We start from the raw sequence: 16255 nt of genomic DNA, 5'->3' as shown, positions 1-16255 counted from the left end.
ATAAATAATAATGCTAAGGAAAACTAAGACCAGGCGTGGGTATTTGGAGGGAATTCTGTTCTACAAGAAGTTATATGATCATAAAGAAAAGAATTATGCATGATTTTATGGTTTAGGATTATTTAAAGAATAGAGATTTGGAGTTGATACCTTTCAGGTAGGTGTTCAGCACCTCCCAGGGATTACAGCCAGCAGCACGAGCAACAGCTAACCAGGAAAGGAGGGAGATTATAGATTTCCAGAGTAACCATTTGCAGTTACCACTGGAATATCTGATTTGCAAGCAAAGTTAGCCTACTGGTGATACAAGAGAATGTAATATGGTAAGATTCCAGTTAAATGTGAGTTTGTGTCAAACAGGAAAGCAAGATTAAGTTCATTTTCCTACATTCATATACAGAAGGTTTCTACTGGCTTCCTAACAAGGCCTTTCAGGTTTTGATGCAACCCTGTCCCTCATGTATTTCATCACAGCACCTTGGCGGACAGCAGAGCCAGGGGTCAGGCAACCACTTGCACTACTGAACTTTTAAGGTGAGAAATAAGCCCTAGCATCTCCAGCTGTCTCAGTTGGCAATCTGAAGGGCGGAACCTCTGTGGGTATGGCACTGCATGTTTATTGACAGCAGTCATAATTATGGCTTTCCTCACCTGGGTCTGTCCCTTAGCACACTGCAGGAATGCCTGATTCTTCTCCCTACAGCTCTGTTTAGGATTTCTGTGGTTATCAAGAGACTCTTGCTAGTGACTTCTGTGTACTCCTGAAAATAAAGGGCCCCTTTACTGAGTGCTGTAGCGCTATATACTTTCCTGGCCTTAAAATATTTTTTTTATTTTTCATTGACTTATTTCTTTTTGGGGCTGGGTAGGAAAAATGGTTTCCCTGAAGGGCGAAAGATCTCACAATTTCAAGATGGTCCCTGTTGCTATTCTACTTCAGTATGCTATTAAGGCCTTTTAAATAGGGCCCTCTCTTAGTACTCACAGGCTCTGTTGAAGAACTGTGTAAAAAACATTTCTAAAAAAAAAAAGAATAGTAGTCCAGGATCAGCTCAGTGTGCTGGAAGAGAGTGGGGTGCTTTTGCTCATTTTCCTGGCTGAAGAAGTTTCACTATATACAGGTAATGACATGTCAGTCTGGGAAGAGACCTGTGCTTCCATCGGCTCCTCCCAGCATGGTGATGTAATTCCTGGATTACCAGCTCAGGTTCTTTGATTCTCTTGCCTAATGATTGTCTTGGAATCTGTGCAAATTGGAGTATCTCCAACAGGAAAAGCTGTCATTTTGAAGGAGCCAGAAGCCCAGAACCCACCCCAGCTGTGGGGTGCTGATTTCCATGCTCCTGGGTCTGTTTAAGGAGATTATAATCCTACATGTTGTCTGCTGTTTTGGATCTGAATATCCTACCCAGGGAGTTCTGGCTGCCCTAAAGCAGCAAATGAAGGTCTCTGACCAGAAACTCATTGAACCCATGACCATCTTACCATTGAAAGTTCTGAGTTTGACAAATCAGCATTTTCTGATTTGAGGACTTTATTTCAGAGAACGTCCAGCCATCTATGTTCCCTGTCCCCTTTACCTGTAGATCTTCAGACTTCTCTACCTGCAAGCCTTCATTTTTCTAAGAAGTTTTCATTAAGCTCATTCATGGAAAATTATTGGAGACTACTTCATCAGCCATCCTACAGCATAGGCTCTGCCTTTGTTTTCACCATGCTTTTGGTCAGCTTGAAGCTGTGCTCACCCAGGTGCAACTCTGGAGAGTTCTCTCTCTTCATCCCCCAGCACTGGTAGGAAACAAATTGCTAAAATCCTTGACAGAAGTTATACATGTGTTACATCTCCCCAGCTGAACAGGTGTACCTAAGGTATTATGGGGAGAAACTGGAGGTCCCTTCCGTGGGATTAACTGTGGGAGGGCAGAGACTATCATGGGTAGAGGTGAAGAATAGCCCTGGCCCCTTGAAAACCACAAAAGCCATAAAAGGATCAATCAAAATCTTTTCCCATAACAGACTTTTCCATCCTTCCCCTCACATGGAATAACTGGTATCTGGAAGCCTCCGCTCTTCTTGTGCTTGTGTCAAAAAGAGGGGGAGCAGAAGTCCTGCTAGAGCCAGCAGAATTCAACCACATTCACCCCTTCACTGCTCATGCTCACTGCTTTTGATGGTCCAGCTAAAGAAAATCTCTGCAGATTTTTTTTTTGTACTCAGAATGAAGCTTCCCACTGCTAGCCTTGGGAGACACAGAACATCCTGGCTAGGCAAGAACTCTTTATGGATATTTCTAGTGCTCAGAGGGAGAAGGGGAAAAAAAACAAGCTACAGCAAGTTTATGGTAATTACTTTAATGAGGCAAAGCCCTTTAGAATGCAAACATACTCAACAATACACAAAGAAACAATCAAAAAAAAGTGTTTTATACAGGCTGTTTTATAAGGAGGTAATAAAAGCAATTGTATGGCACACTTGGTTGCATAAACAGGCTCACCATGGAAGGTGTTTGTGTGAGAGCAGGACTATGAATACTTAATTGCTTTCATTATTCTTATATTCAGTACAAAATACTGCAATCAAAACTTAATCTGTGGCTTGATTTTTAAATAAAAAGGTTATATTCCAGTTCTATTGTTGTAAATATAATAAAATATGGTCTTTCTGTTAAACATAGTCTTTCTCACTGCTTGTAAACAGGTATAACAGTGATTAATATCTGCATCTCTGGCAATTTCAAAATGTTTTTGAAAGGCAGAATCGCTATTTCTTTTCATATGGAAGGAAGAAGACCAAAATGTTCAAAAGGTCTTCTTCATTAATGATGTGACTAGAAGTCATGAAAACCTTTGGTGAGATCCTTCTATGGCTGCTAATCCTGTTTGAACCAAGCCCCAAAAGCAATGCAGATTTCAAATATATTCTCATTCACACATCTCTTCTGACAAACACAGTGAGTACAAAGAAAGAATGTAAGGAAACATGAATTTGAGGACCTCAATAAGTTGCAAAGTACAGAGCTGAAAAAATGTCACCCATTTTCCCTTACCTCTCAGGAGAGTAAATTACTCAGACAAAAGGGTTGTATGGATTTGAATACAATATGGTGTGTCTGGAATGTTATATTCTGAATCTAGCAATTTTTTTTTAAAATATGTGCTGTTACATTTGTGCTTTAGTGGCATCTAGACCAGAGTAATTTTCAAATACTTAGACATAAGAATTCCTTTTTATTTCCTCTGACTTTTTGCTTCAGGAAGAAACACAGAACCGTCAAAAACCTGTTGTGCACATAAACTAAGTGATAGGTCTGGAAAGATTTAGGGAACAAGACTGTCTTATACAAGAAAATGAATATCTGGATGAAAAGGAAATATACGCATTAATGGTTTGTGCTTTAGAGGCTGAGCACATTGCTGTGAAATAACATACCAGAGTGACACCAGAAAGGCCAGAGTCACTCTCAGTGAAAATGGATGTTTCTAGGAAAGAAGTGATCATTTCTAGTTTCGAATTGATGGCAAAGGATGACTTTAAATTTGATATCTTAGTTTACCTATTTAATTAAAAAGAATCTTCTGCTAAAACATACAGAGAGAAGTAGCATTTTTTCAGTTCACTGGGCCTATAATAATTTTTATTCTTGAAATTGTCTGACTGTTGGATTTTCTGTTAGTGCTACAGAACACCTACCAAATAGGAAATGTCATTTTTATTTTCACCTTTCTCATCATTACAGATAGCATAATGCTGTCAGGAATCAAGAAGGTACCATTAAATATTTCCTGTTACATCACTAATGCCCAAAAACATTTCCCATGAAGCAAAAAAAAAAAAAAAAAGACAAGGCAGAAGCTCTCATTATCCCTATCCCAGGGAAAGTAATTTTAACACTTTCCATCTCACAGTAGAACTACTGCCCAGGAGAACAAAAGACACTTAACTAAGTTGGTGAATATTTTAAACCACCTAGGAATTGTATGAAGAATATAGACTTTGCTATAACTGAACTCTGATCAGCTCCCACGGCTTATGGCAAAATCAGCCTTTCAGGCATTTATTTGCAGGGTGTTCAAGGGGCCAAGAACGTCCAAGGGGCCAATCAACTGCTGATCTTTCAGTAATATACTCTTACCCTTTCCTTAGATGTCGAAACCAAATTGTTTGCTGACATCTCTCAGTCTTCAACAATTAAAAGCAGGACAACATATTGATGATGAGCACGTGCACATGTATGTGGTTGCATATATAAGAAGGAATTTTACATATTTATAAGGAAAATTCATTTTCAAATTCAATAAAAACTACACAGGAGAAATGTATATATATACATACATACATACATATATATATATACATGACTGAATGCTTAAACATATTTTAAGAATATATATATGTTTGTATGTATGCATTTCTGCAGGCCAAAACAGCTTTGATGAATTAAATAAACATCTTGATGTGCTGAACAGCTCCTTTTAAGCCAGGCAAATTATGGTTTCTAACCTTCTAGTATATGTGTCTGATTAATTTAGTCATGAAAAGAACCAATTGCAAAACAAAGATTCTACATGTACCATGGTCCCATTGGACTCGTTTCTCCTAGCAAACAACGTAATGATGGTACTCCAGACCAAACTTTTGCTTACAAAGTAAATGGGTTTGGATTAGCTATTGTGCAGAATGATCTAGTGCATTAATCTGAAATTTTCAGAAGTAATCTAGATCATGCTTTCCTCTTAGCATCCAATTCTTCAAGGATTAGAAAGCAAGTCCTCAACCAGAAATCCAAACACACCAAAACAATTTATAATACACTACAGAAGTAGAATTGAAAAGACAAGTCATTCAGTCTGATGAGGTGGATGGGTATCTGGAAAAGTGCTGAATGTCATCAGCTATCAACAGCCTTCAAGATCCAGGAGACTAGCAGAGGCAGACTGAAAACTAGTCACAAGCTAACATCTGTTTAAAAGGTCATGTGAAGAACAGCCAGGAATGAGCCATGAGAAACTTTCAAACCAGTCCCTCAAACTAATCAGAGAGGCTTAGTGAGATGCCACCATATGATTATCTGACTGATCCCAAATGCATTAACTATAAGATCATAAAGCAGAATTTTGCCAGTGTATGTTTGTCATCATAGAGGAGTTGTCAAATTTCCCTCCCCAATCCCTTGACAGAGGTCCCGTGTTACAGAAATCAGGCTACAGTGAAGGTAGTCATAGATAAACCATGCGCTGCTCCTTTGACCCTCTCCTGCTTTGGTTTCCCCTTTTCTAATAGGAAGCTCTCCGTACTGGGAGTTCAGCTGAGTTCATCCTCCGGCAGGATACCCACCTAAGCCACCTAATCATGGTCCATGATTACCTTGGAGAAGCCTCGTCTCTCCAGGCCAGTGAACACCTTCACAGTGATGCTTACCAGTGGCACCTTCCCCTGGCGTGGCAGCTTGTCCCTGTGCTCTGGAGACAGTACTGAGAAAAATGCAAATGACTGCCACGTGCAAGCATACTGATCAGGGTACTGACTGCAAGCAGCAGCCTGCAATGATGTTGCATTTTCATTAAGGGCCTCAAAATAGCAAGAATCAAAATAGAGATGCTAACACACTGAGCTTGGCTTGTTTTTCATTCCTGGTTATGTATGCTAGATAGTAGGTGAGATTATCACTCTCTGGATGTGAACCTGCAGTCAAACCAGGTTGCCTGATTTGGCTCTATGATATGTAACACATTAGTGACTGTATCTCAATCACTCCTTACTGAGTCTGCAAGCTGATCAAAGGCTTTACAAAGCACCATGATCCAAGTCTTTGGATGGTGTAAATGGGCACAGTAGCTATGGCCAACTCCCATTTCCAACAGCTCTTCCTCTTTACCTCTGCTTCTGTCACATTTGCATTGGTAAAGTTGCTTACTGAAGAAAAAAATAAAAAACCCGTTTCCTTTGAAAAAATGCTGCCCAAGAGCAGTTTACATCATGTGCTGTCTGGAAGCTATTCTGTGAAACATCGTAATAATTGCTTTTCCTGGACTGAGACACTTATTAGTAGCAGCTAAAGTTAACAAATTGGAAGATTGCCTGAAGATGATGGATGGGTTTTCTCAGATAGTAGATTTCTGGTCATTTTCCATGGCAGCTGTAAATTTAAAAATAATATAAAGTTAAGCAGTGGTAGAAAAGAATTAACAAATATTACACGGCTACTGACTTGATCATTAGTCATCCTAAATTGTTGCTAAAATGTTACATATGATGAGCCAAACATTGCCCTGGGGTGTATACAGAAGTTTCTCATTGATTACAAATGGGAAATGACACATGTATGTGAACACTAAATTTAGCCAACTGCTTATTTGGGATTTTTAATTACTGCTTGTGGGAGTTGGAGATATTTCTGTTTTAGGAATCCCCTTTCATACTAGTGATCTGGACGAGAATTATCAAGAGCCATTCTCTGATGTGTAGTCAATATCCCAAGTTGTTGTAACAAATCTCTACGTATTTTTAAAGCTGAAGAGTATTAATTCTCTCCAGAGTTCAGGAGATTCTCTCCAGATCATTTGATCTGCCTGATGTTCAATTTTAAGGCTGCTGCAGTGAAAAATAATTTCTTTTTGACCAGAATGAAGATTTTAGTCCACAACCGAAATTCCTTTTAAGCTAAAACATCATTTTTCATAGACTTTGTCCTAATTTACCCTGTTATTTTTGATGAAGTCACATCTTCTTCGGGTGAGTAACTAGAGAGGAGCTGCCAGAGACGTGGAAAAAAACTCAAACCAAAACAACCACATCTGACACAAATGAAGAAGTCTTGCACTCAGAGATACCATAATGATTCCTCACCTCCTCTGCTGAATCTGAAGGACAGAAAACTTGCAACAGCCTCGACAAGCTCATGGACACACACAGACCTTTACCTTGTGAACATCTAACTCCTCTCAGTTCCTTTTGCACTTACCTAACACTGTTATACTAATTGCTTAGGCATATTTATGCTATACATGTTGCTAGTATTCATATATATTAGCTATAGGACATTGCTTAGCCTTATATTTAATGTCTTTCAGACTTTAGGTATAAATACTTCACAGTAGTTGCACTGAAAACAACTTAACTTGAATGCCAACCACAGAATATTGTTAGCACCAGGTTTTCTCAAGGCCTATTTACTTCTGTTTATCCACAGGATTTGGTAATAAATACATGTATTTCAGGGCTTTAGGTACATTAAACATACTGAATAGTCAACGCTTGTAGAAGCTAATTTCCCTGTCATTGCATTATAGTTAAATTGGTTACGCACGTCTCATTCAATTATGCAACTTGGAGAATACCAACAACATAGGTTCCTGATTTCAACAGTATATATGCTGTTTTTAGCACTTACAATGGATCAGCTTTTAGCATGAGACACTAAACTCATCATGCTTTGAATTCTGGAGTCCCAATTTCAAATGTAATACTGTCTTTGTGTGTGTGTCATTAATGGCTTTTCTTTTTATGCTTTCTGGATGTATACTATAATATTTAGTACAAATCAAAGTGAAGACTGGAAGGTAACTCACAATGGATATATGCAGTTAAGCATTTACACCAGCAGATTCTTTATTGATATGACCTTAATCGAGTAGTTATTCAACCAGTAACATAATGTGCACGATAGTCAAATAAACTATTTGCTGTTAAATCCTGACGTAGAGAAAATGCCACATATACTATCAAGTCCCTGCAATGGGACTTCTTTAATGGTATTTGTTCTATGTGGAAGGCACTCTGGTACTACAGTAATACAGAAGGAACAAGGATTCCTTGGAAGGCTTAAATTAATATTCACATGAACTGACATACTATTATGATTTTAGCATTTTGTAATAGCAATAAAACACATATCAAATCAATTAAAAACTGGCTGACAGATCTCAAAAAAATAGGCATCAGCTAGGATTTGTACTTGAATGAATGTTCCTAATGTTTCCTTGACTTCCGTACGAGACTTCATATTCCTTAGCACCTTCACCAATGGTCTTGTAAACATGTCCCTAAATACAATCTCTGAATGACATGAGTTTGGCAGGATGGCATACAGTGATGAAAACTGGACAATCAAACAGAAACCAGGAATGGTACAGGAAAGAACCATAAAGTTATTCAAAGAAGAATTCCTTGCAGTGAACGAAAATCCAACAAAAGTATAGAGAGTTCCATGTTGATTTTGTCAGGAGGAAGATGGGAAGAGGTGAACTGTACACATAAGAGATTCACAGCAGAGAAATATCAGGTAAGAAAGGACTCTTCCATCTAGCAGGAGAACCAAGGGCTGGAAACCTAAGCCACACAGACTGAAAGTAAATTGTCTTTCTAACAGTAAACATATTTATGAGTTGGAAAAATCTTTCCAGGGATGTACCAGATATATTTTATGATCTCTTAAGTCCAAGAGGAAGATACACTTTAGCTAAAACCAGATTTTTTTTTTTATATAAGAATAATTGGAGACAGTGTAAAAATATGTAAGCAGACAAATTGATCATATTCTATGAGTATGAATGTATGCAAATTTACCAGAGGCAACATTTTCTCATCTGCCTGTGGTATGTCTCATTAAGAAAATTGCTTGTTAAGAACTGTGTTCTGAGGAGGTGGATCGTCACTGTTTAATCTTACCTTAAGGGATATTATGAAATAAAAATTTTATCAAACATTTAGAAAGTGTCTAAAATACAACTTATCTTGCAAAACTGCAAGTTGCTAAACAGAGAGAAGCCCTTACTTGTTAGATATAAACATAAGGTAGAATAGAGTGAAGAAATGGAATTTATCTCAGTTTAGCAAATATTAATAGAATAATCATGAAAATACTGCCACCATATATGCTTGGAAATCCATATGTGCCTCAGTGGGTTTTTTTAAATAATTAGGACCATAATATATCGTCAGATACTTTCTGCTTCTATCAAATAACAGTTAGTAATTGTTAGCATCCTCCCCTCTTCCATTTTGTAGCATGTTATATCTTCCAGAAGCTTGCTAGGCCAGTTACATTAGCAAAAACAGAGAGTAAATCCATTCAAAACAATGTGACTAGAAACGGTTTGTCTTTGCATGGTTAGAACAAAAAGCTCCATTGCTGCTTTTACAGCTAAATAGCATTTTACAACGAGCTCTGAAACTTCTGGGGAAGTTGGATTACAATGTTGGTTTAACATCAGACACACCATTGTTTAGATGTAGGATCACTGCGATGTCCGGTCTCTGAAAACTTTAGTTTTCCTTTTGATATTAAAAAGACCACTGAAGTAATCTACAAAGAGCTTGGGCCTCAGGAAAGAAGTCTGAAAAACAAACACTGTTAAAGATCGGTAAGACACAATTATGTGGCTGACAATTACATGTGATAACAATTAAAATTATCTGATTCCAACCACATGGCATCTTAATACAGCAGATCTCCAAGCAAATAACGTGTCACATAATAGGTTTTGATTGATGTTGTCAGCAGCCTTTTGAACATTACAGATACCTTCTAGTCAATGCCAGAGAAATCAGTGGAGACAACTGACCTCATCCTAAACTGAAATTATTTGCTTGTACCTAAATACCCTAGCTCTAACTGCTTGGTAACCTAAAATTCTTTCTTTACTAGGTGATTAGATACTTGTATACATGGTGTCTGGCTGCTTACTTCCAGTTGTAAATAACTTAGCTAATACATGCATTTGTGGTTTTAATGAAAACCCTAGATGTTTTCTGAGTCATCGTTCAGCTACCTGCCAGTACATCTCTGGAAACATATGACAGATTACAAGCCAGATGAAGCACTCTAAACAACTGCTGAAGTCCATGTGTTGGTTGGCACAGGGGACCTAACCAGGGAGAACAAGGAGATGCCAAGGAGCTGCCACTGAACAACATGAGGTTGCTTTGCTGCCAACTTTAATTTGCGTTAAAAAAAATAAGGATGAGTCAATGATTGCTAAACCAACAAATCATCCTCCTATTGGAGGAGGCCCAGAGGACATTCTGTCTCCAGGGGTGATATACCCAGTAAGAAAACACATTGTCACATTGCCTAGAATGGGCATACAAAAAGCAGAGGGGATCGGAGCAGGAATTTGCAGTATTTTCGTGGTGCCAGTCTCCACACATGTTCTCGGCTTAGCCTCCTGCTCCTTATTTTCCTCTAGACCAACATGAGGGCACAGCCTGAAAGCTACTCTTCAGATCTGTGATGCAAGTTTTATTGTTTCCTTCTGTATACTGTTAAGTAGGAAGTGAAACATAATGTCTTAAAAATGAATTGAGGAATAATACCATACATTTGTTAGAAGGACAGTTTTTGCTACCATTGTTGTTTTAAAAAAACAACATTTTCTACTTTGGCATCTAAATCAGAATTTCAACATCACAGCTGGAAAAGCATTTGTCTTTTTTAACTGGGGCTTCCACAAACACAGCTCTCCCGCTGTAGGCTATGGAGTCAACAGCTCATTGAGAACGAAGGCTCAGTTAAGATTTTGCAACGGTTTAGATGGTGGTGTTGAAGGTGAGCAAAAAAACTTACATATTATTCACATCAGTTTCACTGGTCTGACAAAGCATGGTGTCCAGCCACAATGAAAGATCCTACCTGTGTTATAAATATGTGGGTTTTTTAACTAAATCATTGTAACTTCCCCATTCTTTATAACAGATCACATTAGGGATGAAGAAAACTATGAAGCAACAAAACTCATGAACAGACAATGCAGTTATTCTTGACACCTCAGCCATAAATGTTTCCGTCCTGAGTTAACAGTTCCACAATGTATGCCACAGCTTTCCCTAAATGGCCTTTCCAGTGAGCTATAGTCATTTGACTGCACGATGGATGTCACCTTACTTTGAAGGAAATATACTGGATTTCAAACAATAAGAAGAATTATCTAGATGTTCCATGTTAAATTGAATGACATATTGCACTCTGCAAGAAAAATTACATTTGTTGTATTTATGCACCAAAACTGTTAGCACCATGGGAGAACAGGTTCCCCAGAACAGCAAAGCAGCAACTTGTTGAAACACACCACACATATGAAAACTCTCCATATCCATACAGCTCTAAACTCTCAACACTAATCAGACAATCACATTCCTTGTCCTGAACTGCAGACAACTCTCAAAAAAATAAGTCATGTGATACTTAGACCTTACAGAGACAAGATCTCAATGTTATGCAAGAACACATCAGACAAAATGACCAAGCCGTAAAAAGAACTAGTAGCAGAGTGATCAATAGAGTATGTAAAGAAGTCAAATTATACAAAAACCTATGTAGCAATGCATCTGTAGAGATGCAGCAGTAGTCAAATTCTCTGAAGAACTGGGTGAATAGTATGACAGAGCTAATGCATCCGATACATGTTTTCTGTGATGCCCTACACTATACATTCAGAAGCTGCTTCACAAGTACAACATTTGTGCAGCTGAAGCATGAGTGGAGGTGATTAGCATGGGAGCAGGGCCTCTCATTTTCTTCATGCAGAGCCTAATACAAAAGGACTTTGATCTTTAGGGGGATCTCTACCACAGTGCAAAATAATGATGATGATAACACAACAATAATAATAGGTACAGATAGCAATGCTGAACCTTGAACATGTATCCATTATAAATACATAAATATTCAGTTGTCTACTATAAGAGCACAGGTCATAGACTCTTTAGCTTCGTTTCTCTCCCACACATCCAAAAGTAGGCAGAAAAAATATTGAAATCTATTTATTAGTTGGTAAGTAGTATCTTTTCAAATTGATGTGGCAGACATTTAGGAAATCAGGCTGCTAATACGTTCCTAACAAATAATGCAATACTAGAACCAAACAGAATATTTAGGCTGTGAAATAATCTACAGAAATAGCCAAAAACGGCAAACACTTTCTTTCAAAGCAGTACAGGACAGGTTGTGAAAAATCCAAATTCCCTGCAGTGTTTTGAAAAAGTTAACATCTACCTACAAATCAACTTGGAGTCTCAAGTTATTAAATTATTATTCTATTGATTCTATATATGACTTTTTGGGTTTCTGTGGGGGTTTTTTTGGTTGGGGGTTTGTTTGTTTGTTTGTTTGTTTTTTCTGGGTGGTTTGATTCGTTGGTTGGTGTTTGTGGCTTTTCTAGATTAAAGGATAAATGACCAACCTATGGCCTCTGGACCAGTTTCCAAAGGCCAGAATATCTTATCCAACCAATAGCCACACTTTGCTGTCCTATTCTTCTCTGAGGCCCTCAATCACAGGGAAAAGATGAATTGCAAGCTGCTAAATTGGCAAAAAGGTAGCCAGAATCTTGGTCTTAGCACTGCTTTTGCCCAAGGCCCTGTAGCCTCTACACTAGGAATTCCACCTGTCCCAACTCAGGCATGTCCCCACCACAGAGTGAATGGGTGATGTGAAAAGCCCTGTGATAAAAGTATGAATGAATTTCAGCCTTGACACAGACACTACTTGAAACTCCCCATCCATTGCCAAAATAAGCATTTTCTGAAGAAAGCAATTGCATTTTAGTTTTCAAATGGATATACCTCTCATCAAGTCAGAGGTTAAAGCATGTGCTTCTCCCAAACCAAAAGGCTGAGATTGACACAAGGATTGCAAAGTTCATATTTATGGAGTAAACAAAACTTGTATTCGTTGCCAGATATAATGTAGAACTTGGCTTTGGACATACATGTCAACAGTCTAGCATTTTCCTGAAGTTGTATGTAGTGCCTTTCTGTCACAGTAGTTCATCCACAACGTCCATATTTCAGATGCATTTAGAAAAAGAGCATCCCTGCCCCAGGAAATAACACTCCAAGAACAGAGGAGCTAAAAAAGACCCAGAGAGTAAAACATTCAGGAGGTCAGCAGCAGTAAGATTTTCTGCAGACATGATAGCAAGAGAATGGGTAGATTGAATGTGGAGAAGGTAGTGGCCTGGTGAAAGAATTCAGGGATGCTGAATACCAGTGGGGCTGCATGGAAGAAGCCAAGTATCTCTGTTATTTTCTGATCAAAAGGAATCAACTGAACTCCAAAATGACTGAAAAGTGATGAGCTAGTGCTTCAGAGAGGGGTTGAAAACAGGGAGGTGGGGCTGCTGGCATAGTTTTGCTCGGCATGGTTTCATTGTTCACAAAAATTAGCAGAAAAAACAATATTCCAAAACTCTTTCCGGGCAGTTATTGATTAGTTTTCTCCCTTGGATTACAACAAACATCAGCATCAACAACCCTTTTGGCTATGTTGGTCTAGAGCCCTGTTCAGGCTTTCCACGGGGAGTTCCTAAGGAGCTGTCCCACTTGATGCATGTTGAAAGCCTCTCCCCTTGGAAATGCATTTGGGCTGCTGCCTTGAAGGGACATTTGAAGCCTGCCCATGCTGCTTTGCTTTTTTTCCTGTTGTCAGGCTCATCATGCTGAGTCATATCTGCAGCTAGATCATAATTTTTATCCTGAAATGTCAGCAGCTGCTTTTTTCACCCCCATATGGTGCCAGATTTAGGATGAGGTTTCCCTAATGCATAAACAATGACTATGATTGTGGTTTTTGACAACCAAGGTATCACAGAAATGTTATTCTTTTATAAAACCCCCTGCATTTCCACAGTTGTAATGAGGGGGTGGGTCATAATGACCCATATATTTCTTTGTATTTCTCCCAAAAGAAAGTCTATGACATAAGTGAATCCCTATCAATATGGCTTTTGGCCATCAGAAGTTGTTTGATGAGGGAAAAATCAAAAAGCTTTAGCAGCTAATAGCTTCATAACTGTAAGAGCATTATTTGCCTAATTCCAGAGATGGTTGTTTGATAGAAAAAACCTGTCTTTAACCTTTATTCTCTTAATTTAGATGCAATTTCATTGAGGTCCTCAGATAGCCTTCCTCCCTAGTGGTGCTTGAAGTTACAGGCTCTCTTTAAAAGTCAACTAAAAAAAGCTGAGGAATCAGAGAAATAAAAAACAGAACAAACAAAGAAAAACCCTAGCAGGACTTGACAACAACTCATGCAAATTTATATTTCATCTTTCATTTATAGATATACTTCAAAAGTATTTCCACTATCTATTATCTGTGAAGATAGAAGATAATAGAACAGTGTCAGTGAGAGGGCCATGGCAGCCAGATCCAGCACCTCCATTCTGTATTTTAATGCCAAAAGAAGCAATACAGAGATAAATGAAAGATAAGCAAGTAGAAAATCCTGTAAGGGCAAACACAGGGTGAATATGATGTACTATTTTTGAAGACTGGAAGAAGAAGCATTGAGGCTGGTGGAAGTAACCACCACCCTTCATCTGAGATAACAGAGCCAAGTAGTTCTTTGATGAGGTAATACAGGTTTCTGAGACAAGGCAAAAGTACACCCTAAATCTTGAATAATGTAGGCAAGTGGTACTGATGGTTATTGCTTTGGGTAAGGGTGTATTTGTGTGTATGTGTGTATAAGAAAACAAGGTAGCTGAAACAGAAAGAGAAATAAGCTCTAAACACAGCAGTAAAAGGAAGCAATCTGGGCATAAATGCCTAAAGGGAGAACTTACTGGGGGTACTGAACCAAAAGAAAAAGTCATGCTGTAAAAAAAGATACTGTCTTTGTGGTTTGATTGCATCTGCAGGCAGAGAAAAGGGAGTTGGCATGTTCTTTGCAAATAGGTGGAACTGAAACCAAGAAAGAGCCTGACTCCATCAGTGGTTTAGCTTCCTAACCAGAACAAGCTATGATGTGTGGCCATCTGTGTCAAAGGAAGGCATATTATAGATAACAAAGCAGACTAAAGGGAAGACTACAGACAAATATATCCTGTCCTGAGAAAGCTACGGATGTTATAATGAATTAAATCTTCCTGTAATGAATTAAATTCATTACATTGTAATGACTCAAAAGCCACATATACAGAAATCATTGCAAATGCAAAATGCTGTAGCAGATAGAAACACTGACACTATCTATTTTTAACTAAAAGAAACTCCCCTGAAGCTTAAACCAGCCCTCAAAAACTAGCCTGAGAACACACTATTGCTCTGCAGGACAAGAGGTTCAGGTTCAATGAGATGAAAGTGTAAGGAGGTGAGTTCCAGAGCAATATTCTTCTGTGAGAACAAAGTCCCTCCAGGCTCACTATGTAGGTGCTTAGGCCTCATTCTCCAAGCTGACTTAGACAGCTAAGCCCTAATTAGGTGCTTAAGGTTCCATTTGCTCCTTCCCCTGAAATAATCGGTGAGACTAGATGTTATGTAGCAAATGGTACATAAAATGGTAGAAAGGGGTCTACCTATTTTACTGTTTTCAGCCTTGTTTGCACAAGCTTTTCTGCTGAAGCCACCAAATGAGATGAAAACCAGTTGGAGAGATGAGCACAGAAAGGAACTCTGCAGTACCTGAAGGGTACCTGTTCTACTCTTCCCGTAGCACCAAGAAGTACACATCACCCTCCTGAAGAGCAGGTAACTTGGATCTCTAGTGCTAAAACCATACTGCACTTCCATAGCTGTAACTGAAAACAAAATTTTTCTGACTGGAGGCCATTCTGCCTATGTACAGAAGAAAGTCTGTAGGACAACAAACATCCAGTCACAGTTGTTTTTTTATACACAACTTTACTTTCTCTGTTGCTGTTCTCTGGGCATTGTTTTGTCCACTTGGATGATACTCACCTCCTTAGATTTAGCTGTCTAAGAAATTGGCATCTAGAATAACTCAGTTGTCTATGCTTCCTTTATAATTATGGAGGCAAATGTTCACTCCCAGAAACATGTCGCCATACTCTAACAGAATAATCAAAGTTTGATATCTATAAAAATAGTTCAGCCTGTCTTTCTCTATTGACTGAAGTGGGAGCTTAGACACTTAGTCGCTCTGGATACACTACTTTGGGACAGTAGCAGACAAGTGACACAATCACTAGTTCTTCTGTACTGGGCCATGATACACTGCCAAATTTTTCTCTATGGTTACTCATGTAACCTTTGTTGTGTGTGACAAAAAAAAAGACTGGCAAATGGAGTGAGTTTATGAGCATAGGAGATCTGACAAGTGCTCTCAGAGAAGAGAGCCACTAGACAGGCTGCTTGCATGGGTGTCTCACCTGATGAACAAACCTCACATAACTTATTTCCATGAAGGAGCACTGCTTGTCATTCAGTATTCCTCCCTCACAAAAAGTTTTGTGTGGTGGGAAAAAACAAGAGCACTTATGTTGTCTCAAAAAGGTGTGGCTTGTTTAGGTTAGAT

At 38.6% G+C, this 16255-nt stretch overlaps 1 long non-coding RNA gene across 1 annotated transcript; it reads right to left on the bottom strand.

Moving 5' to 3' along the window:
• Positions 1 to 2335: 2335 nt before the first annotated feature.
• On the bottom strand, positions 2336 to 10211 carry LOC116796655. Its single transcript, XR_004360458.1, has 2 exons — positions 9219 to 10211; positions 2336 to 6136 (listed from the first exon to the last, which is right to left on the bottom strand). It is a non-coding gene; the product is annotated as an uncharacterized LOC116796655 (long non-coding RNA).
• Positions 10212 to 16255: the final 6044 nt, after the last annotated feature.

The sequence above is a fragment of the Chiroxiphia lanceolata genome, chromosome 1 (genome assembly GCF_009829145.1).
Source record: "Chiroxiphia lanceolata isolate bChiLan1 chromosome 1, bChiLan1.pri, whole genome shotgun sequence".
Lineage (NCBI taxonomy): Eukaryota > Metazoa > Chordata > Aves > Passeriformes > Pipridae > Chiroxiphia > Chiroxiphia lanceolata.
The sequence above is the reverse complement of the archived record's forward strand: the minus strand, read 5'-3'. Positions and strand labels throughout refer to the sequence as shown.